Source organism: Phasianus colchicus, chromosome 8, assembly GCF_987193195.1.
Source record: "Phasianus colchicus chromosome 8, bPhaCol1.hap1.1, whole genome shotgun sequence".
NCBI lineage: Eukaryota > Metazoa > Chordata > Aves > Galliformes > Phasianidae > Phasianus > Phasianus colchicus.
In genome coordinates, this window is record NC_143443.1 from 29,389,281 (window position 1) to 29,402,415 (window position 13,135).

General features: G+C 39.1%; 1 protein-coding gene across 1 annotated transcript in view; it reads right to left on the minus strand.

Annotated features, from left to right (window-relative positions):
* HSPA12A (heat shock protein family A (Hsp70) member 12A) overlaps positions 1 to 13,135 on the minus strand; it is a 48,687-nt gene that overhangs the window by 10,476 nt on the left and 25,076 nt on the right. The window lies entirely within an intron of this gene.

Consider the following 13,135-nt stretch of genomic DNA (forward strand, 5'->3'; position numbering starts at 1 on the left):
AGAAGGCAGAATCACATGGGAGGACTGCTAGCTTGGACTGGACCTAGCTTCCTTCATACAGCTACACTGTGGGCTGTGCTAGTTGGTGGCCAGGTTATATATGAGGCTAGACAGAGTAAAGCTTGTTCAAAAAATCAATACCAGGGTCAAATTTGGAGGCATAAAACAGTCCTTCCCCTTTACTGATTCATTTTTCCCTTTCTATTACAGCACATAAGAAAGATGCATCTTTATTGAAAGCATCTCCTACTTTAATCGGTAGCACTGCAAGGGGCAACACTCAAGATATGAATTAGTTCTTGGTCATTCCTGACATGTTTATCTAGTATGTTACATAATTCCAAGAATGTACAGTCTGCTCACACAATCCCAATATTTTCCTGTCTTTGCCTTTGGAAATTTTGCAAGAAGTCTCATTTGAACCTTTCTTCCTGCAATTTTAATACCAACACATTTTGTCTTATTCAACGTAGGCACGGAAAACACGCAGTTCCTTCCTTCCCTGCTGCAATTTTCAGTCTTCTCTATGTACTGGGCACGCATCAGTAGCACAGACAAAGCAATTCTAAGCCTTATGTCATGTGTGCCCAAAAAGATATAACTATATTTTAGGGAAAAAATAATTTATTGCTAAGGACATTTAAATCCAAAGACTGCATCATAAACTATTTGCAGAGATGACAAGAACTGACTTATGTGCATGCACTGGTATTTCCTAGCTAGGAAAAAAAAAAGAATCTATTAATTACAAAGTCATCTATTATGGGGAAAGGGTGAGATTTAGGTACTCATTTTTCCAGGACTGGTCCCATTTGCTTCTTCCTCTTCTCTAGTTCAGTCTGTATTAAGAACTTTTCATATTGCAGCCTGCACATCAGTAGAGGAAGACAGTGACCTGCAGAGCCTGAACTCAGATCCATGTTCTCAGACCCTCCAAGTATAGCAGATGCTATTCTTGCTACTTTTTCTGACTAGATACTATTTCAACATATTCAAAATATCTCCCGAGGAAAACATTCAACAGAAATGACAGTTTTTAACAGTTCAAAGCACAGCTGATCCTAATAGAATTTCATGAAGCCTTTTTTTTTTGTTGTTATTGTTACAAAGCTTTCCTTACAGAGTTTGACAGGCCAGTTAAAAACGAGGAGTGTTACTTCATCACAGAAAATAGCCATACCAAGAATTGTGTACAATAAAACGTAAGACATCCTACATATTTATACTGTAACGTGTAAACCTATATGCACACATATATATAGATCAATATTGATGTTATATAATACATTGTATACATTGCATTTTCTCCATATATCAACATAGCACATCACTGTATATACGTATCTAAACAATGCACAGAATGGGAGAAGGGGAGATGATATAAATGTGACTGGGTACATGCTGCTAGGGCAGAAAGGAGTGATGAGATTACGTTAGTACAAGGTCTGGGAAGATGAAGCCACAGGAGGCAGCATCTGCCCCATTGCTTCTGCTGAGGAGAAAGGGACAGGAGGAAAAGCATGCAGAGAAAGAGCAGTAAAAGCACCAGGCAGTCAATACAAAGAAATGGTGATGAATTCACTAAAAATCTTAACTTTAGAAGTTCCAAAATTTGCTGTATTTTCCATTTGTTCCATTCCATCTGCTTTGCCCACTACTGCCCATTTGCCATTGCAAGTACGAGAAAAGATTTAGAAGTACACAGGGTTGATCAGAACGGATCTAAGCAGTATCTCAGGCCTTATTACACAGATCATTTTGGCAGCTGACTGATTTGCCTAGGGCAACTAACAGTGGACTTTACAACAGACCACATCCTGCCTGTAGTCTGAGATCTTTTTCCTCACTTGCAGTATAAATCCAGCCATCACCAATGAAACGTGAAGGAGGCAGAAAGAATGCAAATGTGGAAAACCATCAGAGAAATACAGAAATCTTGTTAGCATTACGTTCCTAAAAGTGATTTCCAGAAGACTGTTGCATCTATACACCTGGAAGAAGCAAAGAACTAGATGCAGATTGCCCCAAACTCACTCTGTGCATCTATTTGAGCACCAGGACCTCATACTGTGACAGGGCAACTCCCACACTTAACTCACTCCAGTAAAAACACACTCCTGAGCTGCTGCCAGTGCACTGCTGCTCATTCACGAAGATGCATCATCACCAGCAAACCTCAGAATGCTTCAAATCCTTAAGCACTGGAGCACATATAACTTTGCTATCCGGATACAGGAGAATTCTTAACATGACACGCCAGCTTTGCTGTTGCAGCCAAAGATGTCTTACTGTAAGAGCCATGGCTGACCACAAATATATTCTGCCAAGTGTTAATTTATCTCAGTTCTGGACTGTGACTCAGTACAGCAGACTGAACATACACAAAGAACTAAATGATAGTCATTCAACATGTAGAATCATCACTACTACAAATTAAAGGACGATAAAACTCAGCCCCACATCCCTTGATGCACAATGAAAAAGAGCTATCCACTTTTTTTATTTAAGATTATAACTAGTAAAGATCTAAAGTCAGCATTAGAGTAGAACAGAGCTTGAGTCTTTCTAAAAGGCGTAGTGAAAGCCATGAGGTAGATCTTCATGAAAATTCCCCACTTCTGAGGTGTAGCTATAGGGAATTCATCCAATTTGAGTGGAATAGACAGAATGCATAACCTCAAATTTAAGCAGAACCCAAAAGTTATCCAAAAACTTAGCTACTGAGCTTTTCTGGATCCAGTCAACCAAATATACACACCCAGAATCCCACTAGGAGCACTATCTTCAGAGATGCAGCCCCTGCTATTAACAACCAGTTCTTAAAAGGACCTCAGGCTGCTCAGATTGGAGAACATCTACTACATTTTTAGCGTCGTAACAAAGAGCACCAAGTTAAGGGCCAAATTACAGAGTAACTACAGTGGATCCATGCTAGTTGGCTCTAGGAGGGTCTTAACTTCTTTGGATCTGAAATGCACAGCCCTGCTTTGATCATCTTCTGCAAGGGCTGGGGAGATGAAAATATGAAAAGATAAAAATAGAAAAAAAAATGATGCATTTTATTCCATGCATATGGGATTAGATTCACATAGTTCTTGTATCAGAATGCTATGTAACATAGGCAATAACAAATCTTCAGTCTCTCAAAATGTGGCTGCATGCATGTAATATAAAATCAGCAACTTCATTATGGCAAAAATGAGGCTAACACATGTACTAATCTCATCACAGTCTGTGAAAAAAGGCTCAAAAATATACAAGAGAAATGGTTAAGAGTCTGTATATATTAGAAATAACAGAGGTGACAAAGGAGCATTCCTCAGATTTAGAGCTAATCAAATCTATGCAGGCAGTCTATGAAGTCTTGACCCCTATTCAACGAGAATTTAGAGTCAGTGCCAAAGCAAACTACAGCTGGGTCTACTACAGGGCAATGCTCACGTTCACTTTCAGAGCTGCTGCAAGAGGAGGCCAGAGACCACTCTGATCCCACGGCTCCTCTTTGGACAAGGGAGTAGCTCCATCCAGTTCTCTCAACCAGAGAAAGTGATCTGAGTTAGGCTCATTTTCTTTCAGTAACGTTTGCTGTGTCACTTTACATCACTTCCAGAGTTAAATGAGATCAGTGAATTATTCCCATGTATAGACATACATTTTAAAAAAATGCTTTTTTTCTGGATAAATATAAGCACTGTGCTTTTACTTCTACTCTGCTGCAGTGTAACCAGTCAGATGATCCTGGGCAGGCTCTGTATGCCTTAGCAGCTCACATTACCTACCCATAAAATAGGTACACTGCTGCCTTTGTCCTTCATGCACTGAAAGGCAGTAAAGGAAAACACTTCATAACCTAAGTACAGAGTAATATACTATGTTATTTTCACAGTGGGTTAAATTTTATCTTTCAGAAAAAGAAATAAAGAATCAGGTCTGACCGGAGGAATTCTAATTTACTGCTTTAATAAATTTTATAATAATCTAAAGCTCAATTCAGTACTGGGTAGGTGCCATAGGCACTATACTCACACTTCATAAGACAGTTCCGGATACAGAAATAGATTAGTATAAACAAACTGGACAAATAAATGTGCAAGAAGAATCCTCATTATACAGCTGGAGAGACAAGACACAGAGACTAAATGTCTTAGGATCATAGAATAACTTGGGTTGGAAGTGATTTTTCAGGGGCCATCAAAATGACTTCAGAGCCTTGGGATGTGTGCTGAAGGAATCAAGGGCACAGCTCCATGATAGCACTGGTTCAGTGATGAAGCTGATTTCAGAAGTCCACGCTATTCAAGCCTTGGGCCTCTATGCAGCTTTCACAGCAGGCCACTTTCACCAAGCATGTTACTCTATTCGCTTTTGAAGCAGTGGCATAGACTAGACTGGATGTAATGATCTCCTCTTCTAGGTAACAGAAAGAACATTCAAAATCTGCTTTTACCACTAGAGGCATATTTCCAGGCTCCAGAGATAAATTTGAAAAGTTGGATTCCATGAAATAGCTTTGTAAAGACAATGTGGCTCATTAGGAAATAAAGCCCTGCAGTACAACATCGTTCAGCTAGAAAAACAGAAGCTGTGAATTAGCATCAACATTTCTGTATTTTCCAAGATATTTATTATAATTAGTAACAATAGGAAAGCTATGATTGCAAGTTAAGCACTATGCAGCCTGCAGAAGAAAGTATTGTGTGACTCCATCCAGGCAACACAAAACAGCAGTTGGAAATTAAGAGCCTCATGAAATTTACACTGTTTAAACTAATCAGTTCATTGTGTTAACAGATCCATGATAACACCAGCCACTTAGTGCCTCACTAAGCGAGCTCTTCTCTAATCCTCCTCCTTTTTCACTAGCTAGCACTTTCTCCAGTTTTATGGCATCAAATTAGGATGTCACAAATAGATGACTGAGACCTAATTAAGGCAGAGAACGCCAGGAAAGATAAGCAACATGACAAATGAGCCTTAGCATTGTTACTCAGAAACACATATTGAGAAGCTGGGTTATCAGGGAGTGGGGCTAGAGGATGTCATGAAGCTGCATCAAAAATGTAGTTTGGACAGTTTTGCTAGACCTTCAGCCTTGACACTTAAGGAAGATTCATGAAAGACTAGTCTGAAAATCACTATGCCATCATCACGTACCAATGTTCTGCCATTAGTCCTCAGGAACAACAAGAGTACCACAGCACAATGTGCAACTCATGAACAGACACAACAGAGGGAGGTCAGGCAGCACCTTTACCTCAAGCAACTTATTGCTTCAAAGACAGGTTCTTAAAATTGCTCTACAGCCACAAAGGAAACAGTATATTCCAATGCACCCAGATTCCTGTAGGTAGCACAGCACACTGAAGTGACTAGTTTAGAAAAAGAGAGGAGGAGGAGCCAGTGGGAGCTCTGCTGCTTTGGAAAATTCATCCTTGGATTTTAAGTGCCTAAATGAAAACAGAGAATTAACTTCTCCCCCCATTCTTTCTCTTTTTTAAATAGTCAACCCAATGTTTCAGTGATAGTTTATTCTGTAAAGATACTTACAGTGTCATAGAGATACTTGCTGCTTTTCAGAACCAAGAGCTTTTTGCTTTCTCTTAAACATTATTTGCTATGCATATATGCAAATATATGTAAAAAAATGCATATATTTTCAAACTATTGTAGTCTGTTGCCCTAAAACTAGGTTTGTGGCACAGGCTGTCCTTTGTCCTATTCAGATCTGGTGGCACTGATTGTATTTTGCGTTTCACAAGTGAAAACATAATGGATAATTACCACGGCTACAGAATTCCTTTAGTGTAAATTTCTCCATCTGTACAGTTAACTGCTAGGACAGAGATATTCATCTCTGCAAGAGAAAACTACTTGAGAGAGAAGGGAAATCTCAGGTTATGAATGAACAGCAGTAACTTCATTTTGCAGACAAAGGAAATACAAATTATGAAAGACAACAAACATAAAAGCAAATCAGTTTAAAAAAGGGGAGACAAAATTGGAAGAGATCCTTGGAATAATTCTCATTTGTACACTTGACATTAGCATAAGTAATTAAAAAACATGAAAGACTTAGAAAGACAAATCCCAATGTAATTCCATCATCAAATGGTCCTTGGGATTTGGGGATTACAGATAGCTTTCTTTGAGAACCCAGGTAGCTTCCCTTCTCCTTGATGAAGTAGAAACCTTATAGATATGTATACACACACACACACACACACACACCTTTCCTTTGCATTTAAAATATCAGAATATATGCTTTTTAATGGTTTTTGAATTCCCAGTGCCAGCATATACCGGAAGCTCACACAAAGTACCTAATCCACAGAAAATTTACAGACCTCTTAAGGCCTTCATACAGGAAGCCTGAACTGTTGCTTACTGAAGCTAGGAACTCCTGTGAAAGGAGCTTTTCAGTGAAATCTCTAACCTGCAGGAAATCAGGATAGAGGATTACAAACTATCTCAAACTTGAACTCTTATAGTGGATTTGGTAAACATCACCAACCAACATATATTAACAAGTTTACCCCAGGAACGGGCGGATGTGGCTGCCAAGCTACTCTCCATCACATTTGAAAAGCAGGCAAGCAGGTCAACAAGATCTTAATGAGATTCAATACAGCCAAGTGCAGTGTGCTGAACTAGGGTTGGGACAATCACTGATACGAATACAGAATGGGAGAACAATTCAGTGAGAACAGACTTGTGAGGAAGGACTTGAGGATCCTGGTGGATAAAAAGATGGACATGAGCTAGTAGCATCCTGCTCGGAAGGTCAACATTATCCTAAGCTGCATTAAAAGAGGGGGGCCAGCAGGGAGAGGGAGGTGACTGCCCCCTCTACTCTGCTCTTGTTGAGACCCCATCTGGATGCCTTTGTGCCAATTCTCTGCCTATATCAGTGAGCATTTGGATCTGACAGTATGACAGCAGAACAAACCCCAAAATTATTCCGGACCTTATTTATTTCTGTATAGAGTTCAGTAATTTTAATGAGAAATTTAGAGTCTTCTGGGATCAAAAGGAAACATTTCTTACACAGTCTGAAGGCTACACTATTTAAGTCTGACAACATAAAAATGCATCTGTCCTAAGAGGTCCTGTAGCTTTACGCCACAGTATTCTAAGAAAAGATTAAATGCAGAAAAGACTATAAATTCACTATATCAAGGGTGCAGAAGTTGAGTTTAAAGCACAAAAAAAAACCCGTGCCTCAGTTCACTGTCTTTTCACGGAAGGAAACTCAATTCCTAAGTAATTTATTTTCTTATATTTGGCGGTAGAGAACCAAAAGATCACAGGAGAATCTATTTCATACTTTATTTCTATTTCCTACTCTATTAATAAAACTATTCCCCTGAAAACAAAAAGCAGAATCGGTAATACTGTTCTTCCTAACAGCTGTTCAGAAACCATGGCAATATCCCATTCTGAAAAGCAGGAAGATAAATGTGGCACCTGAAGAGGTAATGAAGTGTGACTTTTACTTTCAGCATGCTCTTTGAGTAATGAGTTTTGTGGACTAGTATTGCCTAAAGTCAGAACTTCTGCATTTGTGTGGTCACTGATTAGATGAAGGGATTTGTTATAGATGGCTAGGCTGTCTTATGCAGATAAATGCCTCTGCTAAGCATGGTCAGACTGCCTCAATTTATTTTGCCTGAGGTTGTTGTTACCCAGCTCAGCGTACATCTGGTTCAGATAGCTTACCTGTACATTTCCATTCTTTATACCATATACCTTACTTTTGTAGCTGAATGTGACTCACACGTTACTGAACGATAATTTGGTGATGGAGAGGCTGTGCTGATGGAAGGTAAGTGGGACCACAGGGGCATTGCAGCAACGTTAGGGTGATGTTTCTGCAGCCTGCCCCCAAATGCTTATTGCAACAGATCACGCACTAAATGAAAGCATACCACCAAGTGGCATCATCAGGAATTTTTTTCTGTATTTTATTCCCTAAGGTGCAGAGGACATTAGTTGCAATTTTTATGACTAGCATGCATTAGAAAAATTAAGCCATCAAATTCTCATAAGCTTTTCAATTTTTCATATTATATCATTTCACAAATGCCTTTAGTACCATGGGCATGTACTGATTACCACAACAGAGAAGCCTGACTCTCCTCTTTTTAAAATATCTGCCCCGTGTGTCAGGTTCTCCCATTCCATTTGTTTCAAAATAACCTCAGATGTAGGTCCTTATGTCTCAGGCTGATTTTTATTACAGACACAAGTGGCTCTTACTGAGCTGTTTTGTTAGTTGCATCTTATTTTTTATCTTAGGCTTTCTGATTTTGACATTTTTCAGCAGAGTTTCCAAATTCAGCTTCTATTACTCCATGTCCTGTAATGAAATACTAGCACTTAAGACGTCTTTTTGACAGATCAATTATCTTCCTTCATTGGTCTTCCTACAAATATATTATAAGTAATCCTAACCAGTAGTTTCAGACCAGCCCCTATTGATTTACAATTCTTTTGCAGACTTGCAGGAGTCCCCCACTAAAACTCCCAAGTGTAGTTTAGAATCTCTCAGCTCGCCATTTTCATCTTTTGACTGGAAACATCCCATCTAGCACAGTCTTTTCTCTACATGGAGGGAAGATTCTGATTTCCACCTATTTCTTTTAGCTTCAGGGTCCTTCCAGGCAATTTCTAAGATCCTAAGAAACACATGTTGAGTGTAGCACTCCTTTCTTCACATAATGGAGATTCTACCTTACCGGGACAACTACTAGAGCAAAGAGTCTGCATCTAAAGGAAGCTACATACTTTGCATGGCAGGCACTAATCTGTTTATCTGCTCATACCTAGAATGCTACGAAAACCTGCTTTACTTGCAAAATGAAAAGCTGCAAAAATTCCAACTTATGCCTCAACATGGACAATCAAAACCTTACAGAACTGGATTAGCAGATGGTTTTGTCAAGTGCCTGCACCTTCATGTAGACCTGGCTAGGTAATTAAAATGTGTAAATTGAGATCAATTAGTACACATTTCCCACTGTGCTGAGCTCCCACTGTGTAGATTTTCACTCCTTGATTAATCATTGCTACAAGATGCAGAATCTTTCCAAACATACCATTTCATAAACATCTTAATCCTTATGATTAAGAAGATCTTAATACCACAGAAATGAAAGCATGGACTCAGCAGAACCCCAGGAACTACAAATAATCAGGATGCTTGATACATAACACACTTCTGCCTTTGCTAAGTACTGCTTTCACCAGCTTCTCACTGCTGCTTATGCCTGAACACTACTTGCTTTTTATGTAGTTTACAGGAAGTCTGTTGAGCTGTGCCTACACACAAACAAATTTCAGTTGCAAGTGCACCACATGCCAAAAGAAAAGACTATACTTAAAAGAAAAAGCTCAGCTTCACAGATATCAAACAGGTTAAGGCTCTTTAGCTGTCCTTTTAAATCACATCAAGAGGGGAAATGACAGAACAGTAAGAGCATGTTCAGGCTCATAGCCTACATTTAAGAAGAACTTTAGGTCACTCAGTTTTTCCATCAGCATTGCTCAGTGTCTGGGCCCAACATGCAGGCAGTTTCTCCCCTCCACACCAACGGTTGGTTTAGGTAGCAGATGCTGGCAAGAAGCCCGGTGCTACTTCAGGAACCTGTAAATAGCCCAGCACAGGGCTGTTGCTCCCACTACCATCTCCATATATGGTGGAAAAAGGCCCTAACTCATTTTTCTTGCTGTTCATATAAAAATCCTGACAGAGCAGCTAGGCACAGCTGCTGCTGCCTCTGGGTCAACACTGCCAGGGGTTTCTAAAACCTCAGTATGTCTCGCTCGACTGGAGAAGAGGAACTACACTAACTAACACGACAGATGCAGTAATGCATTTACTGTCCTTTAATTAAAGTGACTCATTCACCAGTTATATTTTCAGTTTACACAGTTACGGCTCTCAATAAACACAACCTCCTTATCTGTTCTGACATCTCTATTGTCTTTAGCTTCCTGCCTCTGTAAGTCCTCCTCTCAGAGGAAAGCCCCAACTGTGATACTAGGAGGACCGCAACTATTTTATTGCCTTCTTTCTCTCTTTCCCTAAAATGAAGATAGATAAAGAAATAAATAAACGCTTTCCAAAAGGTAGAAAAACACTCAACAACAAACACGCACATCTCAGAGGAAAGCACAAAAAAAAGGTGTGCTATTTTAATTACATAAATCCTCCAGAGATTTACAAAGCAGAGCTCATCTAGGCAGCTCTAAGGGAGCCCTTCTAAGCCAGCGTCTCATTCATTTCAGCAGGAAGCATGGCTTCCTTGCTCTTTCTAACCAATTTCAAGACAGACAGAATCTAAAATCTCTCTTTTTTTTTTTTCTTCCAAAAATATCCTAACTAAGAATAAATGGAAGCGTTGTTATATAGAAACACTGGATCAAACCAAAATTTACTTAGCCCAAAACATCATTGTGAAGATATTCTGATATCTAGAAAGTGACATTCCACAGGACAATCTTAACACTGTTGTTTGCATTAAAGCTCATCATGGACATTATGTTTGGATGCTGGTTAAATCCTGACACTCGAAGACTCACGGCCTTTTCACAAAATATGACAACATACATACTGGGCTCAGCCTGAGTATCAGCTCTTTCAGAAATGCTCAGCATCCAACTGTTTGTAATAAGCAACATTTCTAGATTTTCATCTGGGAGAAAAACGTTGCCTTTAATAGATTCCCTTTTTTAGCAAAAAATATTTTTTGCTTAAAGTTGTGCACAAGAACCAAATTAGTTAATGGTACAAAAAACACTGGTCGGAGATTAAAATGCAAGACGTTTCTGGGTAACATCTAGCACATTTCCTTTTTAATCTTAATAGTACCAATCTTTTCTGTGTTCTCACATAAGCTTTCCAGGTGTGTTGGCAGAACTATTCTGTTCTGAATCTATTCTTGTTCAGTAATATCCTTTTGAGGCCACATCAGTCATAGACTCAAAATCTAAAGAAGGCTGTGGGATTTATATACAGGAAAAAGACGTTGCAATATTCTCCATATTACTCACTGTTCCCAGTGCCCCTCCTAAAATCCTAAAATCTCGCTTTGCAGTTGGAAGGAGTGGTTTTGTGTTGTTTTTGTTGTTGTTGTTGTTTGTTTTTCCCTGTAGCATCTCTTTTTGATATGATATAATTCATTTAAAACTCTTTCAAGCTCGGCTATTTAAATGCTACATTCCAGGGTATTCACACTTACATTGGGAAGAGATTCTGTGTCACCAAGTTACCCTCTATACAAATTTGTTTACTTTTCTAAGAAGATTCCTACAGAGCAAGCTAGTACTGATCAGTGCAATGTAATGTAAACCAAAAGACAATGTGATAATAATTCTCATCATGTTCATTCCACGTTGACACTAATAAATATTCAGTGTAAGAACCAGTTAAAAAAATCCCCCAGAATTCCAGGTTCACACAATTAATCCTACAATCTAGATTGCCTGTTTGTTTATACAAGCTTAACACGCAAATAATTTTATTTGCTATTTGTAATTGGAATATAAATCTACTTAAGAGCTCTGAAACTTCATTTCAAAATCAACAGCTCATATGGGAAGAACAAATGCTACAATATCTCTGAGTAAACCAACAGACTGACGTTTGTAAGACTACAGGTATTTCAGGCAAGCTTATGAAAAAGCATTATCTTTCCTCTTCCCTTGGTCTGCCCTGAGTGCATTTGATATCCCATATTTTACTTTTCTATTTTACAGCTTCTGCACCAGCATATTCCTCTAAAACTCCAAATTCTTCCTTAAAACATTATTTCTATTGGCACATTCAAGAAATTCCGGTCTGTGGATTCTGCTCCATGCTTACTGTGTCTGAAGAATTTGTATTGAAACATGAGCTGTAAGAATACCTTCACTAAAAGGAAAGACTCTGCCAAGAATATCGGATCTTGTGTCCCTCTGATAAACAATCCCCAGTGCCTGAATTTCATTTGGAAAAGGGATTAAATTTGCTGTTTATAGTAAGTAATATGTTAGGACAACAAAGTGCTATTAAGACTGAACCGAATATTCCCACCTACCAGCATTCCACAGATTTCTATAAAAGTGGTCTTGAATACTTTCAGAGTTTCACCTTCCCACTAGCGGACACTTATTTTTGACCATCAGTAATACAGGACCAACAGAACACTGAATCCTCTTGTGTCCATAAGACCTCAGATGACACACAGATGGGATCCTGGCTTTGTGTCCATATTCACACACCACACTACTAGGGATGAGTATTGCTCATAAGCAGGAAGCAGCCTGCCTAAGCTATCTTCCATGGTGAGGTCTAAACATCTGCCACAGCACAACTAGATGCATTTGGCAGTCCCTCCTTCTTTGAGAACAAGAATAAGAGCAGGTCCCAGTCAGGCGAGTGGGATGGAGTCCTCCCACATGCTATCCAACTGGACCACACTGCCAAACTCACCAAGATAAGAGAGCATTTCAGTCATCAGAATTAATCTCTGATGATGCAAATTCTTCAGGACAATGGGAATCCTTCTAAGACTGGTAAACTCACAGCTTCTGATGGGACTACACTAAAGCAAAATATTTGCAACAGAAGAACTAGAATACAGAAACAAGGAAAGTGAACACTATTTATGATGCTCTATGTATTTCATGGTGAGGACAATGGGAAACCTGATTGATGCATCCTAAGAGTCATTAGTCAGATGCAATGAACCCTAATCTCCGCAGACATGCTTTAGGATCCTACAGAGATGACATGCTCCACTCTTGCCACAGAGCTCTCTCCCAGTGTGACCAGACCTCAACAGCAGTCACATGGCTTTAGAGCTTTCTGGATGACAGAACAGCAAGAACCATCTGTGGACTATTATCCAGAAACAAAGCTATTTCAATTCACAAAGTGAGGCTGTGAAGACATGCAGATCTCTACAGCCTACCAAACTTAATCTTTTGAGAAGTCCCAGAGAGTAAAACAAATGAGAATAAATAAATACCTACTTCACAGAGGTAGCAATTCAAGTGTAAAGAAAAACAGTTAAGAATATGAAAAGTACAACAGATGAATACAAACAGTGCAGGCAGGGTAACAGCAAGAAGCAGTGAAGAGCAGTTTTCACAT